Genomic DNA, 13124 nt, shown 5'->3' with positions numbered 1-13124 from the left:
CATTTCTCACTTCTAGTTAAGAAATGTCAATATTTTTCATCTCGAAAATGGACTGGCTCTTTGTTCTATTAAGTATGAGTGCAAACATTGAATGCAACTTTCTAGAAAAGAAAATTGATTGAAAATTATTGGTGAAATTTTTATTGCTGGCCATGAATTAAGATTTATTCACTACAAAAATTTGTTTTGGTTAGGTAAATATTATTAGAAACATTTATTCTGTCATTATAGGATTAAAAATTGTAAACATTTTTCTTTGGTGTTACCATTTTTTAAAAATATAAAGTACAGAGAAGATAGAGATTAATAACAGAAAGATATATTTAAATATAAGTAACAACAAATTTAACATTTGGAGTTTGAAGAATTGTTAGGGATTTAAAACTTCACGAATAAAGAAATATTTTTAAAATTATATCCGATCTGTGTCACTTGCGTGAATTCGGTATCTCAAAAACGAAGGTGGAGAAATATATGAATAAAACTTCACTCGCATGATTGAATTTTTGGAATTATGACTATCTGTTCGTAAATAAGGAAATTAACTGTTCATTCAACTGTTAACTCAAAGCTGTGACAAACAATAAGGTGAAATATATTCCTTGCAAAATCTGAAAATCCGCATCACACAAACAGCGAAAAAGTTGTAAGCAACCGTGACACCAGACAGCAGGAAGAGAGAATTATCGCAACTATTCACATCTCTCAAACATCTGCTGATCTCTACTGTATTGGATTTAGCTGAGCACGACTACCGACCCATTACTTATAACATATGATTCAGCTGCTCTTCAAATGACTCGATGCTGCTTCAGTACTTGTCTCCTGCATACGCCTCAATAACTGAAATCACTCATCACTTAAGTTCAATGCAAACAATGTAGTTAAAGTTACTCTAATATACTCTGAAGAAGCTCAGAATTTTCTTAAATAATAAGAAAACTCGCGTGTGAGTGACCGAACATCAACGCCGTGCTTCCGAATACTGAATATTGCTATTCCTGCAAGAGAAATTTATTATCGAGCTAAGTCACAGCAATCTCGCGTATTTCCGTGAGCAGCATTCCGGGAATGTCATGGAAAGATTACCGTCTCTCATGTCATAATTAGACTATACAGAAAAAAAAAGTGGAGCGTTTGGAAAAGGAGCGAGTATTCGTGATTATAGAGTCGCGAATGGTGTTCTCATTTTTTGGAGTTATGGCTATAATCTTCTATTTTTGCAATGTTCAAAGATCAGCACTTTTGAAATGAAAATCCCCTGCGCTTTCTTTATTTTTGTTGAAATTTTCAAATTTCCCCGCATTTATCCCGTTTTGTTGTTTTTTTTAGATTATTTTTTATATTTTCTTTTTTTCCCGGTACCATGGGAGCTCTGTTTTCATTTCCCTAAAAAGAAATACGGCCATTCGAAATATCCTGTCCGTTTTCAGTCACCAGACAGAGATTCGCTCCCGTCTGTGAAGCAACTTTGATTTCTTTTTCAAATTTCGACAGCAAGGCAGATTTCGAGAAATTTGTAAAGGAAACAACGAGATGATCAATGGATGAGCAATGTTTTTTGAAAAATTACACAAGGAGAAATGGAGGAATTTTAAAACATTTTGCCGTTTTTAAATACTGCTTGGCAGGAGTAGATTTGTTCGTGTTCTATAATTGATCCCCATCCCCCTCTGGAAAAGGAAGGCCAAGCAAAGATCTTGTTCAAAAAAATTCTTCCGAGGAAAAATTGCAACCATTCTTCAATTTGAATTCCCGCCAGGCAATTAGATTTGTGAAGATTGAATTATTCTGACGAGAGAAAGATCAGTATGTGATCGTTAAATTTTTGGAAATAATCGTTGATGTAGGTATAAGAACGAAATTTGGTAAAGTTTTGAAAGTCGTCATCCGATCCACGACAAAGTTGAGTGACAGACAAAGTTTTGAATTCTTCAAATCTGCAGCCACCCATTGGAAAGGTTTATTTTTCATTATATATTTTGTATACGAAATCAGTAGTCAAAATGTAAGTTAGTTTTAGAATGCTTAATTGAAGAGGATTAGATGTAAGTATATATTCAGAAAGACAAAATTTTGCCCTAACTCAATAAAAATTGTTCTGCCATGAATGGCGACCAACCTGGTCACGATGTTACAATGCTAATTAATGAATGCGGCGAAATGAACGTTTGGGACCTATTCTTCGACCTCATTCGATACTATGGATACAGTGAAGGGCTTCATTGAGTGAATTGTCGTCAATGCAGTAAAGTCACCAGATAGGAAATAAAATCCTGTTTTATGGGTTTTCTTTAGTAAAAATTTAGTTTGATTTGATTTTTAATTATTTTAATTAGTTACAATTTAATTTTTTTTTCTTTTAAACATACGGTTATCAGAAAAGTAATTCGGGAAGGAAAGGTGGATATGTAAGGTGAAAATATCCCATTTAGGCTTACTCTGAAGGTCTGATTGCGCCGAGTAGGATGAAATTAAATATTACGAATCAAAAAGACAAAACTAGAAAACAAACTTCGCCATTTGTTGCAAATGGCTATTCGTAGTCATTTCAAAGTCTTACCGAAAATTTCTAGAAGGATCGCAGTTTGATTTTCCCCGAATTAGAAAGCAAGAATCTTTTAATCCTTAAAATTATTATCATAAATGGTTATAACCTTTGGCGCACGATGGCTGTAACTGCCCTTGCCTATTAAGTTAGAAAAGCTTTCTTCGAGCTCTGAAATAATAAAAATACAGTGTGGGAATTCTCCAATATTCACATACATTGGAGAATTAAAAATACACGTAATCAAAATCTACACATATTAAAAATATTCCTTGCTGTATCCTGAACAAAAATTCTAAAGAATTATCCATTCTCTTGATTTAGTAAATCTCCAATAGAAATTTTGATATTTACTGAGTACAAAATTTCAGATAGCAGTGTCTTTCTTTCCAGTGGAATTGATTTCTATCGACGCCAGGGCTTAGTGGCTGGAATAAATTCAAATTCATTACTCGATTTTGAAAATGCGAATGACAAAGATTAATTTCCTAATTGATATATTAACAATAAAAAGAATATAGAATTTAAAATGTGTACTTTTATATGAAGAGTATAGAGTATCATCGCATAGCACGGATTGAAGATTTACTATTATTATCTGATTACCCTAATGGGTGACAGTGGAGATAAATTCTATTGAGTGTGGCTCAGAAATTTAAAAAGTTGCTGGTATCAACATCTTCCGACTATATTTCATCCTCCACATGGTGCAACCTGCTTAACACAAAATCTGCTACAGCTTTGCCTCCTTCCTTGTGTCTCTGTTCAAGTTCATAAATATTTGAAGGCAAGAGATCTAATGGCGTCATAACCAATCTTCTGGGCATTTGTAATAAATAAATATTTTCAAGTTCAATCTAAAATTGCTTTCATACAGCTTCAAATTTATCTTTTTATGATATGAAAAAAAAATTTAATAAGTACTTTCAAAAAAAAAAAAAACTGGAAAATACCGGTAATTTAGCTCTTTGCATACAAATATCGTTAGTGTTTTAAAACATCTAGTTTTTATTCTTCATTTTTATCTTATCCTGAGAAAATTTATGATTTTTGCAACATATTTAACATTCACCGATATTATGGAATAATTTACAATTATTGAATATGACGGAACTAAATTCATTTTTTAAAAAATTGATTCTAGTTTTATTTTAACACAATTGTTCCTCCTTGAATATTCTCGCCGCTTTTCTCAGCTCATTTAACATTCCAATAGAACTAATTAGATTTATGATATCCTTAATTTCATCACCAACTTTATGGGTGAAAAGACAAAAACAATTATTTCGCGGCCAGAAAAAATAATAAAAGTTGGGGGAAAAGGCTGGCAAATTGATTTCATTTTCATCTTTTCCTTTCACTTTTAATTTCTTAGTTAATTTCTTAATTAAAAAAATTATCATATAAATTGACATCGGCATTCAACTATTAAAGATGCTGACTGAATTATGAAAATTTTTGGCTTTTCCTTAATTCAGTTATATTTTATTGAACCTTTAGATGATTTGTTTTTTTCAATAAAGGATAATTTTAAAAAAAATTCCTTTACTTAGCCTAAATATTTTTTAATTATTAAAAAAATGAGAAATTATTTTTTTAACTATACACAGTAAGTACAAATATACAATAAAGTTAAATTTCACTCTGGAAAGTAAAAATATTCGTTTTTGCTGACAAATTATAAAATGTTGCAGTTTTGTTCGATGAAGTCCTGTGCTCCTGTAAACTGTTTCCTCAAATATTCTCAGTCGATGTGTTCGCGAAAATCATATTTACTTCTGCGATTTGTGCAGCATGTTGTTCGCGATTCTGTTACTAAAGCATTTCGACTTGCTGGCACGTCTGTGTAACGCAAATAGTTACACTAAATGTCCTTACTAATTTAATTAAGTTCATGGAAATAATATCAGAACATTTAGTTTAACCACCACTCTTATAATTAAAAAATTACCACCTTATACAAGTGAAATAAAATGGGCAATTCATGTCGGATATTTAATAAAAAGTACCCAATGGATGAGTGAAAATTATTTCAGTTTTGCACACATAATCACCTAGTCATTTTTCTGTAATTTTAGGCGAATCACTACATTATTTAAATTGATTATCCTGAAAAACTAAGGCTGCATTTATATTCCAATTTTATTTGTTTGGTGTTTTAATTCAAAAGGCATGATATAAATTACCATTAAAGGAAATTTTATATTTTGTATTTTTTAAGAGCACTTATTAAACTTCACTTAATGCAAGTTTGTAAAGAAGGGATTTTGCATTGGATTTTTTTTACACTCTTCCCGATATGCTAGAATCTTCATCTTGGCAGCTAAATATGCTTAAGAACAATTCATTAAATTATTTTCAGAATCTAATTATCAGTTACTCTATAAATTTAATTTTGGTTTCAAATGAGACTATTTAGTACTGCATTTCAAAACTGAGATTTCAAGGTACCATAAATTATATTCCACGATACTTCTCGTTTTATGTAGAAAAAAAAACGAGACACTTTTGGTTATTTTAATCATTTCATATTGTGCGATATTTTTCTTGTAATGCGATACAAAGACCGACTAAAAACAATACCACTCAAGACATTTTCTCATAATATATTAAAAATTCCGAGATATTTTTTTATATGCCAACGTTTTCTTCCATAAACACACACTTCTTAATTGTAAATCTCATTTCCGTATCAACTACAGAAATTTTGTGGTTAATGGAGGATATGTGTAATACATTGATTTCATTACTTGGAACACGATTTCGTTCTCCAAGTAATGAAAAGATGCAGATTGGGAAAAGTTTCAGATAGCAGATATAACATTCATCTCACCTCTGACAATATTCAATGCAAATGAATGAAGGTAAAATGAAAGAGGCGATAGCGGCAAAGACATTTTAGTTCCATAAAATTATATATCCTTTTTCACATAGAGATTTTTAGATTAATAACAGCACTAAGATTTACAATAACGATAAAAATAACCAAGAATAATTGCAGAAGCAGAGTGATATTTGCATTTATTAGCATTCCGAATATTCAACAAGTCCAATAATATTTACTTTTAATATTGTAAAAAACAAAGTTTCCTTTGTGTAATTGAAGTCGTGGAAATTTGGTAGCTACAAGTAAAATGGTCTGGCCTGTGAAATACACACCTTTATTATAAGTATAGATAATTAAAAATTCGAATTTCAGCAATGTAATTTAATTTAAACTACATATAATATAATGAGGATTGAGACCACAATCCGCTTCTTAGCAATAGTTGTAAAGTTTAAACATTTCTAAATATATAATAAGAACGTACTAGAAGATTTACTTATATTATCTTTTCTGATACTAAATTTCAGGATTTTTTTTTAAAGATAGAAACATTTACTAAAAATTCTATCCTAGCTCCTTCATGAAAAATTCTTTACGAACAAGTTATTTCCTTAATTTCATATCAACCTTCATTTATTTTCCAGATACCAGGTTAAAATAAAAGACTTGCAACTATCATCAAATTCTTTCCTCTATTACAAATAAAGGGCAAATTCGCAGATTCTCAGCTTGGAAAATGACACTGGTCATTAATGAAATAATCGTCATAAGCTTAAATTTAATATTTGGCAAAATCATTTGGCTTTCCTATTGAGGCATTAAGACAGGTTGCAAAAATCATTAAATCTTAGGGTGAAATCAGCGAAGAAAGAGCACATTCAATACAACCCAACTCAACTCGAAGAATGAGAATAGTTTGATAAATAATTTAATTCACATTTCCTTCGCTTCGAATCATAGCTCCGTCCCGTCATGTCCCAAATGCAAATGATCATCCTAAGCTATGAATGCTTTATAACATCTACGGTGAAGTTATTTCACAAAAACTGCTTCCTCGCAACTGTTCAGTTTCTACACTATGGACATAAAATGTTCCTATAGAAGAGACTATTTGTTTTTTTGCCTTGCCAAGGATAAGAATATTAAAAATTGAAAATATGAGACTTTTAAACTTGCAGGTTGCATACTACTCCATAAAGTCTAGAATTGTATTATTAGTTAGAAAATTATACGTAACAAATCACGATTGTTTAGAATAAGAAAGAATTTATAATCAAAATATGATGTAGGTATAATACTGGGAATCTAAATGGCAATACCTGCAGCTCCATTTTAGGAAAATTAAATATTTATTATCTGCCTGGCATAATGTTTGATTCCAGAAGGGTTACAATTTACGATATATTTCGAAGATTAAGCAATGCTTCACACTGTTTAAAGTTTCTGTCTTAGTTTAAATCACTCATACATATGTTTAGAATTTATCAATGAATATTCATTACCAAAATAACAAAAATTTCGAATTTTACTGCCATGTTACGAATTTTACTTTAGGCATATATTGTCACGTAGATACTATGATATAGAACTCAACGACACACACAAGGGGTAGAGCTAAACCAATTTATTAACTAAACTCAGAACTGAGAATACAGTAACTGACAAATCTTCTGCTTTTATACAAGCAGAGAAATTTCCAGAATACTCTTCTGGAGACAGCAAGAATAGTCCAGAACACTTGTCTGGTAAATTAAAGAAATGTCCAGTATCTTCTGGAACATGAAATAAAGGAAAACATAAAATCGTGGAATTAAGTATTTACATATACTATTAATCGCATTGCCTCTAGCGGGATTCGAACCCTTCGAACCCAGGTCTCTTGATCATGAGACCAGTGCCATGACCATTCGGCCATGGATATTCGACTGTCTTTCTTCAATGCGACAATATAAATTTCAAACATGTACATTTAACTTTTCAGGAGTTATCTAGAATATTATCACGAAGAAAAATTAAATATATTCCAAATGATCATTTTAATTGGTTTTACTCCCATTTAAGTTTTTTTTCCTTCCCTTTCACATTTTAAAAATGAACTTTTTCGCGTTTAAGATAGAACATTAAAATGTTTTATTTATTGTTATACATTTTATTCTGCTCATGCAATAGGCTTCTTACACTCATGCAATAAACATTCAATTATTCAGTTTATTGAGAAAGCAAAAATAAGTTATTGGTATATTCCATCGTTTCTCATTAAACATAGCAATAAAAATTGTATTGATTTAAAATGAGATGCATGTGGGAATCCTGCAACAATTTTGGGCATTGTACTTCAGTAAACCTACAAATAAGGAAAATTATTCTGCCTTGAAAAAACAGCAGGGAACAGAGGAAGCCAAATTAATTTGAACTCAAAAGATTGTTCAAAATAACTCTTTTCAGGCGAGGTTATTTTTAATGTTAAATTGTAATACTATCGAAAGGTTTCGAATCGTAATAAAAATGTTAGAATTCTACATCTCCTTAAAAATGCGAGAATTTTTCAAAATTACTAACTTAAGAAAAATTATATTTTAACCCATATTTAGTAAATTGCTTTCTTTATTCTGTGTCCGACTCAAATTTTGTAATCGATGTTAAACTTCTTGATGAGCCAGAAACTTGATCATAATATTGCATTATCGCATCATTCTAGGCTAACTCTCATTCTTGTCTATTCGGTAAAAGTTTTGTCGTCGGATAGAGCTCATCAGAAAGTTAGTTTAAAATCGATTACAAAACTTCAAATATACAAGATTAAAAAAAATATTTAATTAAAATAAATGTTTTTAAAACGGACTGAAAAATTTGAAATAATATCTCTTAACCCCAAAAAAGCTTGACCTGAAAATTTGCAATATTGAAATTTTTAAATGTTGCTATGGTTTTTAAAGCTATTTAAGTTATCTTTATTATCAATTCTCAAAGAATGGGATTCATTCAATGAAAGAGGTGTGTCACTCTTGTAAAAACAGAACAAGGAAACTTTGCTTATTTTTATTAGTTTAAATTTTAAATTTATGTAGTTTTTCAAAAGCGTTATTTGCTGGCACAGTCTTTAATAATTGGTTCTAAATTGACTAACTACAGTTAAACAAAACTGATCCCGGGAAAACGGTTATTTGGGAACACTATAGGTTGTTGGCGTCTTTTCTTAAAACAGACTTCTTACCTTGGACTATAATAGCTACAGTAGATCAAGTGAGATTGATCGCAGCATGTTCACCACTTGTAGATTAAAATTCTATTTGTGGTTTAAGAATGACTTATCGTGAATTTTTGTCCTAGTTTTCATACTTCTAAACTATTGAGATTGCTTGTTGAATATGAATTGCTATGTTTCAGTATAAATAATATTTAATAGTGGCGACTCTAGCTTCAGAATCAGCAACTGATCACTTACATAACTTATGTTTAATCAAATTTCGATTGAAAACTTTACTGGAATACTAAACAGGAAAATAGTTACGGTCAAGGATCAAATATTAAACAAGGTTTTAGAAATCAGATATAAACATATTGTGATGTCACAAATTTCAATTAAATTGTTATTGATGAAACATTTATGAACATATTGAAAGAAAGAAATATTTCATTTATATTTCATAGGTTGAAACAATTTTAAAAAATACTAATCTAATACTATAATATATGATTATTGATAATTTATCTAATAATGGTTTCAAAAATTATAGAAGCCTAAATTTATTCAACTCTTAAATGAAGTTCTAAATATAAAAAGACACTCATTTTTTAAATTGGCATTCAACCATAAAAGTGAAATTCTAAACAATTATTTCGTTGAAAGATTTATATACAAATTATATATATTTTATATTGTTTTGAATACTACAGCTAATGACGTAAAGGCATCGTATTATTGCTATCACAGCAATCCAAATAACCCCATTTGCATACAATTTCAAAATATTCCTGGAATTTTGCGTCAATAACTAAATTGTCTCCGCAATTATTTATTGAATATTAGCTAAAACTAATTATAGAATTTCAGATATTTGCATGTCAAACAGTTATTTTTTCATACAAAAAAGAGGAATCCACAAAACAGAAAGGAATTAAATTTTTTAATACCCAACATTTCTGGATGCTCTATCCCGAGGAAGACAATGAAGGTGCCCTGAATATAACCTTCTGCAGGTCCATTAATCATTTCTGAGGAACATTGTTTACCCGGACGATGGCCCGCATGCTGAATTACCTCTTCTCTGTGGCAGAAATGATCTAAAGGTAATTTCGGAGTAAACCCACCTAGGTACTTAGTGTTTCATGCTGCGCTGCCTACATAACAAGGTTTAATCGATGCATTGAAATCGAGGTGGATAATTAGAATAATAGGGAAAACCGAAACAATCAAGAAAAACTCTTCGATGAATCAGTATTAGTTTTGAAATTCGATATGTTTTGTCTAATCAATCAAGTATGGTTGACTAACGCATCGATCTAAAAACAAATGATGTGTATAGCGTGTTACTCTTGTTTTTTAATTAAATGTAAATTCACATAAAACATTATTTGAAAACTTATAGTAAACATTCGAGTTTATAGCAAAAATTTGAATTATTGACTTTTTTCCGAATATGGAATTTCAGAAACAGAATTTTAATCATTCAAGTCAAAAACAGATAATATTAAATTTAAATGGAATAGGTTATTTTTTAAAGCATAAAAATAAAATTTTTATACGTTAAATTTTGGTGGCAAAAAGCTTAATTCAATCAAAAAGAATAAGTTAACTTCTTGTAATCCTATCTCTGCCGTTCCGCCCTTTGTCCCATTTCTTTTTTACTGTGAAAATATCAGCGATAGTTTGGGTGAGCGACTTAAAGGAAATGGAAACTAGAAGATGCAAAACGAATTAAATAAAAAAATCAGATTCTCAATTTGTGAAGTTTTGCAAGTTCAACGCTCTCCAAGTAATCTAAAAACGCATTCATAAAAGTCAGAGATATATGTGTCACAATGAGTGACTTTAAAAATGTGAGCGCCAAAGTTATGCATTATTTTATTAGCTGTTTAGCACTAATAATCCAAAAGTCTCAATAAATCCAAAATAAAATTTGTATTTTGCCATTCAAGCAGCCACAGAACATTAAAAGATGCGATGGAAAATGTTAACAAAAAAATTCATACATGAAAATAGTAAAACCTAACATATTTTGACATATATAACACAGAGATGCAGAGTTACATAGTGTAAGTTGCCACTTCTGGGATATTAAAATATTAACTGGAAAAAATATTAACTTTTATAACTTTATAAACTATACATAACTTTTAACTTTTAAGCAAATACCATAATGGGGACGAATAAATTACCAAACCCCAAACTCCGTGTTTTCATTACTGCGATATAATTTACATAATGTAGAAGAAAAGTACATTCAATTACTTTGGATCTTACTCTTAATTGACACAAACACAATAAAAACATAAAAAGTACACCTACCTCTAGCTAGGGAGGACATTGGGAAATCTAATACCCACTGCATGTAACAAGTCTGTGCAGGAATAACTGCAATTCCATTGGTAGATGACGAACGAGTTCGATTCATGACGTTAATGCTCAGTAGCAAATAAAGCGAAGAGCAGCATCAGATAGATAACCTGCGACTCGGTGGCCTGGTGGTAATGTCCCGGCTTCGGAACCGGAGGGCTTCAGGTTGGAGATCCGATTCTACCGAAGAATCGCCGTGTAAGTGGGTGTGGTGCACATTAAATCTGTCGGGGCCAAACGTCCTCCTGCTGATGTGGTGTGGAAGCTTGGATACCGGGTTGCCAGTTCAGGTTTCGCCCTCTCATTTGACCGTGGTTTACGAGATTCATTCCAAATAGGCCTAATGTTGCTTTAAAAAGGGGATATTAATATAACTAAACTAAACACATAGACAGCCCTTACTCACCATAACGAAATTGCCACTGGTCTTGTTCACTGTGTATCTTTGCTATAAAAACAAATATATGTAGCCACTCAATCTAATGCAGTATTGACGACAAAAATGCTTTTGCAATAAACTTACCACAGAGTCAAAATGCATTTAAGTATATAAGATGTACGGTATCTCATGAATTGAAGTGAAGCCATAAGAATATGTAGAAAATTCAAGTTAACATTTCATATTTCTCAAAATTTTTATAAAATAGTTTTCTAAACATAAAATGATGAAAACAAGAAAACGAGGGAAACCAACATGGGATGCTAAATAAATGGTTGAAGTAGTCTACCTAACTACTTAAAAAAATAGACCTCTTAATGATTTTTAGAAAATATCTAAAGTATTTTTGCGGTTTTAAAGTGCTATGCTTTCTAAAACCAGTTCGAATTTTGACCACTCATTTCGTATCATTTACTACCATGTTTTAAGGCTTTTTTCGAAAAGTCTATATTTAAGCTCACGCTCGAAGTCTTTACATTTTTTTCATATTAGAACAGTTTTAAAACTTTCCATACCTTCTTATGGATTTACTTACATATCATTTACAAAAAAAAAAAAATCTAAATTGTTTTACTTATTTTGAATAATAGATTTTTTTCTAATAATGTGACTGGGATTTGGGAACCCTAATTTAAATCGAAAGAATTCTGCGATAAATAGAAGGCATTTATAGTTATGTCTCCTTTTCTTAGAAAATTGAAAAGGCACTACATACCTCGATGCTTAGTTAGTGAAGCCGCCATTTCGCAAACTATCATATTATTGTTTTTCAATACAATAATCTGATGTTGAAACAAAATTATGTTTTTCACTAACAAGAGATAAAATAATACCTGAACAGGTGTCTTCAACACTTTACACAATGTGCCATCATTCATCTTTTATTCTTGCCGTGAATGAAAACTTTGCGTTTTATATGTTGTTGTTGTTTCTTATGGCACTTGCCACGGACAAGCCCGCAGTTCGAAGACAGCCGATTTAAGCCTAAGGGGGAACGCCTCTTTTCTTTTTATCGTAGAGCCATCTTGGGCCAAGAGTACGACTTGACTACACACGCATCTCTCATTCGCTTGCACAATCCCTTTTTACATGAGTTCACATTCACACATCTCACAGATAGAACAACCATGCCCAAACCGGGAGTCGAACCCGGGACGCCCAGATTACGGGAAAGGCGCACTACCCCTATGCCAGGACGCCGGCTTGCATTTTGTATAAAATCCGTTATAGCATAATAAAGTCAGGGATATTATATTAAGCTTCCCTTATATGCTAAATATATGTTTCTTAGCAAAATAATTAAATTTGAATCATATATCCTTTTCAAACATATGTATTTTTGATCATCCTATTCCTGTTTATTCAAAACACTATTTTAAATAAATAAAATTAATTTTAAATATTGAACAACTGAATAAAATTAATTCAAACAAAAACTCTTTTTTATTAAAAAAAATCAACTATTTTATTGCGTTTCTGAAAAATGTAGGCTTTCAATGCCTTTTGAACCGAACCGTATTTAGAGTTTGAACTGTAAATTCCAAAAAATAATCCTATTTTTTTTTCATTCTATCCGAGGGCATATATATTATCTATAGGTTTTCGACCCAAAATAGCTGAATTATCATTTAGAGAAAGTACAATTTTTGTAATGCGTTATTAGTAGTTCCCCAAAGAAGAGCAAATTTATTTCTATTTAATTTTATTTAAATCCAATAAAAATTCCACACTTTTCTATTTGTATTAGTACAAT

The sequence above is a fragment of the Argiope bruennichi genome, chromosome 10 (genome assembly GCF_947563725.1).
Source record: "Argiope bruennichi chromosome 10, qqArgBrue1.1, whole genome shotgun sequence".
NCBI lineage: Eukaryota > Metazoa > Arthropoda > Arachnida > Araneae > Araneidae > Argiope > Argiope bruennichi.
The sequence above is the reverse complement of the archived record's forward strand: the minus strand, read 5'-3'. Positions refer to the sequence as shown.